Below are 5849 nucleotides of genomic sequence, written 5' to 3'. Positions count from 1 at the left end.
CTTCCTTCTTTCCTTCCTTCCTTCCTTCTTCCATCTCCTCTCTTTCTTTCACTCTTGTTATAACTCCTCTTAATTAAATAGTCAATAATTCTCAGTCTTTTCATCTTCAAAATTTTTGCCTTACCCACGCTGCACTTGCTACTGTTTGAATAATAATAATAATAATGATAATAATAATAATTATAGGAGCTAGGGATGTTTACAACAGTTTGATGTTCTCAAAGTTAAGGCTGAATATAATTATTTTTACCAGAGTTGTGGTTGTTTGTCATATTTATTTTACCTCCCAGATTCTCAGACCAAAGGACCAAAGCTTGACAATTCATGAGAACTACTCCAAGATATCCACCTTTTATACACGTAATATTCATAAAAGATTCATCAAAAAAGCAAGTGTCGTGGGATTTTTCTCTCTCAAACGCTGTCAGCATCGATGAAGAAGATGAAATAATAAACTTCCCTTTATTATTTAATAATAGTTTATCTTGCTTTTATTATTAATAATATTACTAATAATAAACAGCTTATTATTAAACAGTAAAGGGAAGCTTTACAGTCTAAAGTCATTGCTTAGTTGAAGCTGGTAATTTTCCCCTTATCTGGTAAAGTTAACACTACCAGCCAAGGTAGATAAATATGTTGAACCAGTCTCTGAAAATAAGAGAATATTCAGAATTTCTGGCTTGTCCAACTGTACTAAGAAGTATTAATGGTTGAATCAGCCAGATATGAAGGAGATGGTAGAGTTCCACAATAATTGAAAAAAGTGTAGATTCTAGATTCTTAATTAGGAGAACATTGAGATAATTAATGCATTAAAATAAACCCTGTCTACTAAAGGTATCACTCATATATCTCAGCTGTTCTACCTCTGGGAAGGTACCCAGTAGAAATGACAGTGTATGTCTCTTCTAAGACATGGAAAAGAAAGAATTTTCATAGCATTAGTTATAATAGATGAAATTGAACATAACCTAAGTGTTCAAAATTGATAAATAGTTTGTGGCATTTTCACACCATGGAAAAGCAAGATACATTCAACGGAAAAGATGAATCTAATAGTCATAATTTTGAATGAAAGAACAGGCCAAAGAGTACATACTGTAATTTGTCTTTTATCAAAAAATTTAAAGAAAACTAATCTAAGGTACTGGAAGTCAAAATAGCAGCTGCCCACTAGGGAAGAGAAGAGATACTCCCAGAAGACACAGAGGAGCCTGTGTAATGCTGTCAGTGATCTATATCTTGATCAAGGTAGTGGTTACATGGTTGTGTTCCATATGTAAAAGTTCATCAAACTGTACACTTAAGATTTATATACTTAAATATATATAAATTATAATTTACTAAGGCATGCCAAAAACAAAAACAGTTTGCCTCAGAAGAAAGTCTCCAGTGGTATGTCAAAAGTAAATCTTTGATCCAATTCAACACATTTGTCACTAGCTTGAATAAAGATGAAGCAAACCTACGTATCAAATTTGTGGATATCACCAAAAAGTTTCATTGTGTAACATATGATTTTTTAAAATGTCAACAGGCAGGATTCATGATCTCGTTTAACAAGCTGACATTTAATAGGATAAATATAAAGTCCTATAGTTTAAAAAGAAATGTGACATAAAAGCCATGAGTAGCATATTCTGGGAAAAATCATATGCTTTATCATTTTTAGAATCAGGCAAACAGAGCTAATTAAAGTGAGCAAAAACTACAGGGGAAAAGGAAGATCGTAACAGCTAACATAGGACTGTACGTTGAGATACTGTATTCCCTTTATGGGAAAGTAAAAAATAAAATCTTAGCCTTAGAAGATCATAGCTAGAAGAGATCCTAAAGTTTATCTAGATTCTGACTTCTGTTATTTAAATACGTAGATGTAGCTTTTACATGCATATATTTATATTTTTATTCATATTTATATATGAGGAAAATGGGGCCTGAAGAGAAAAAGTAACTTTGTGAAATGTTCATGGTAAATGCAGAACCATGATAAGAACCTAGCCCTGGACTCCTTGTTTTCTACCCTGTTATTATATCTTCCTAGTGTGCTGGTGATTATTTTAGGACAGAGCATCATGGTAAGCTTATATATTATATTTTACCTGTCATTTTTATGTATTTATGCTGTTTTCTGAAATAGAATGTACATTTAGGCCAGAAAACCTAACTCTGAATTTTCTAGGACCTAAAAGCCCATAATAACGCAGAGTAGAGTGTTTTCACAACAGATGGTCAACAAGTGTTTGTTAATTAATCATAAGAATGCAGACAAGGGTGAAATAACTTTAAAACACTTTTATTTCCCTTTTCTTATTATCAGACAGAACCCTGCATGATTTAGTCTCTAAATACTCAGGGAAAACTTTTCTCTCAACTCAAAAAGTGTAATATTTCTCATTGTCAAAAGGTCTTTCCCTTGTTTTACAGATAAATATAATTATGGCAATATATGGTTTTTCCTTTAATTCTGACTTTAATTATAATTGTAATGCACAATAGCTGGCTGCAGATTTCCCTATATGGTCATTCCTGAAAATGACTTCAAAGACTCATATTTGTCTTATTATATCTGTAGAGAGGTAATTATAATTGTTATTATCTTAAATTACAAATTCTATTTTCCAATCCTGTGATTATATTATACGTTACCAAATTACCATATGTCTTAAGATAGTTTATTTTTAATTTTACTCTAGAATGTAAACCAAGTGATTGTCGGGATAGTGTCTATTATGATCACCACCATATTTTATGCCTACAATAATTCTTAGCACAAACTAAGAATTCTATAAGTATCTATTGAGTGGAGGTAATTAAAGTTAAGAAATATATTTGGAAATAAGTATCAGGACACGTTTCTGAAAATCTTCTCTTTCTATCTTTACATCTATCTCCATTTTGTATCTTTACAGTTTGTTGTAAAATGTTATCCTCTTTCAACTTGATTCTTTTCCTAATTAAATCATTCTTTACCTAATTTGTGTTTATTTTGCAGATGTTCTGAGATGTTAGAAAACATGTTTTCCTATCTTAGCAAACATTTGGTCTAATGTGTGTTTTTGTGGGTATACAACATATATGTGGAAAAATTGATGAGGAAAAGGGATTTGGGCACCAATGTGTGGTTTAATTCTATACTCTTGGTTCTCCTTAATGCATCATCACATGACTAATTTACTCATCAATTTCCCAAATGTACCTAACAGAAAGGAAACAAGAAAATGTATTAGTTTCCCAGTGCCGTGATCTCATGGTCTTTACCATTTAGAGATCGCCTCAGTATTACAAAGTGTCTATAGTATATGTGACCATATTGAGAAAAGTTGGGTCAGATGCAGTCCATATCCAAGAAATATTTAATGGTCTAGTTCTAGGAAGAAATGCAAAAATGCAATTTCAGTTCAATGTGACAAAGATATGTTCAAGATGTCATGTTGTATATGGAAAGGAATGCTTTATCATATAATGATTAAATTTTTGATTTAATATTGATTAAAATTTTGCAGCACTGACAAATCTATTAGAAAGTAATATGAAATGAAGAGGTGCCTTTTTTTTTTTTTATTGAAAAGATTGTCCTGATTTTCTTCTTTGAATTCCTGCAAAAATACTTGCCTGTATGGCTTACATGCTCCTCATCTTACACTATTTCTGGTTGTTAGCCATTTCTTCATGTCCATACCTTCTGTTCCTTAATGAGCTAATAAGCATTTTTATGGCAAGAGATTTGTTTTCTTTGTATCTGCCTCCTAACCGGTCTTTATTCATCATATCACATTACCTTATTACTCCCTAAATGCTTACATTGAGCTTATTATGTGCCAGAAAGTATTCCAGATAACCAGGGATAAAGCAGCAAATGAAATAAAGTCCCAGCCCTCAAAGAAATAACATTCTGTGAGACAAAAGAGAAACTCAACAAACCAACCAACAAATATATAATGTATTTGATAATGATAAGTGTTATGGAGGCAAATATTTTTTGGTAAGAGGGAATAGAGTATGGTAAAAGAATAATTTTTATAGAATACTCAAGAAAGTTTCAATAAGCAGGGGATATTTGAGCTAAGACAGCTGAGATATCTTGGGGAAAAACATTCAAGACAAAAAATATTATATGAAGACTCTTGTACTGAAGAATATTTTCTTTTAGGAACAGGAAGATCTGTTACTAGAGATGGGTAAGTGAGGGGAAGAGTGGAAGGAAATCAGGTGAGGCAGTGTTGGAGGGAGTTGATAGATCATGAAACTCATGAGAAGGAACCTTAATTTTACCTTGAATGAAATGGGAAGTGACTAGAGAGTTTGGTGTGAAACAGCAGAGAGAAATTCTTATTTACATTTTTTTCTTGTGGAAATGTCTCCATTCTAACTTATTTATATTTTAAAAGTATATCTGTAGCTATACTTTTCTAAATGGCAAAGCAAGACTCATATGGAAAGGGAAGTACAGGAGCAAAAGTGGTGCTAGGCAATCAATTAAAAGGCTGTTGCAAGACTTCAGGTGATAGTGGTTATTGGTTTGGTTACAACGTAAGTAGTAGATGGCGTGAGGTGGTTGGATAATGGATATGTTTTGAAAGAAGAAAAAAAGTGAACAAAAATACTTGGTAATGGATTAAATGTGAGAGTATCTGGTGATTGATTGGAGGTGGTATATGTGCAAACATAATCAGGACAATCCTGATATTTTTAGTCTAAGAAACAGAGGATGGAGTTGCCAACTATCACACCACCATGGAAAGGGGAGTTATCTGGTTGAAGACTTCAAGAGAAGCATGTTTCATTCAGAATTTGTCCATTGTACATCAAGAATTCCTTATCTACAAACAAGCAGAGAAACAAAGGAGACAGTTGGACATACAGGTCTAATGTTTAGGGAAGAAGATTAGACTCAACATGCAATGCTTAATATTTATGCCAAAATAAGACTTATTTCTGTTGATTGATTCCCTGGTTCAATAATGAAAAAAATGTTAATTGATGCTTTTACAAAACGAGAAAATCAAACAAATCCTTGCTTCCCAGACATATATTTGGATAGGGTATCTCTGATGTGTCTGAATTAATCATTGTTGAGAACAAGGACTATTTGCACTCTTTTCCTGAACTGGTAAAAGTAAAGACTATATTTCATTTGAAACAGAACCTCAAAGCTTGCTGATAAATGGCTTTATTATACTAATTACATTTTCTTTATTTCCATAGTCTGTCAGTGTGCCAGAGGGAAATTTTATTGGTCTTAAAGGATTTGTTCTTCAAATGGCCATGTAGGTCGCAACACAAAAACTTACTTAGTTGCTGGCAAATTTATTATTTAATGATTTGTCCCCAGTGTCTTTCTGGTGGCTGTGTTTAAAATCATTGGTCTATAATTACCACCTTTTATGCACATGCATGCACATATATTTCATTTATAGTCTTTAGACACATTTTTCATTCAAGTGTTCAAAAAGTACTCTTATTTAAAGACTCTGCAATCACACAGAACAATTCTTCAAGTATTCTTAAGCCCATCTGGACAAAGAGAATTTGAAAAATAATGTAAGGGTCTTGTAGTTGACATTTGAGAAACTCATACCTTAGAAGGAATAATTGGATTGTAAGGCATTTTAAATACTTTGTGCATTCTGAGTAGCCTTATGCTTAAAACACTCGTGATATAATTGAAATGCTTGTATGTTTCTTTCTGTCCTCTCTCTACTTTGAAGTTTTGTGGAGTTGATTATCCCTAGTAGTATTATTTTTATTTTTTCTTTTTTATTTTTTCTTTTTATTTTTTTTTTATTATACTTTAAGTTCTAGGGTACATGTGCATAACGTGCAGGTTTGTTACATATGTATAC

At 32.2% G+C, this 5849-nt stretch overlaps 1 protein-coding gene across 1 annotated transcript in view; it reads left to right on the top strand.

Annotated features, from left to right (window-relative positions):
- LRP1B (low density lipoprotein receptor-related protein 1B) overlaps positions 1-5849 on the top strand; it is a 1318888-nt gene that overhangs the window by 791568 nt on the left and 521471 nt on the right. The window lies entirely within an intron of this gene.

This window comes from Colobus angolensis, unplaced genomic scaffold (assembly GCF_000951035.1).
Source record: "Colobus angolensis palliatus isolate OR3802 unplaced genomic scaffold, Cang.pa_1.0 Scaffold147, whole genome shotgun sequence".
NCBI lineage: Eukaryota > Metazoa > Chordata > Mammalia > Primates > Cercopithecidae > Colobus > Colobus angolensis.
Note: the sequence above shows the minus strand (reverse complement) of the source record. Positions and strands in the feature narration are given on the sequence as shown.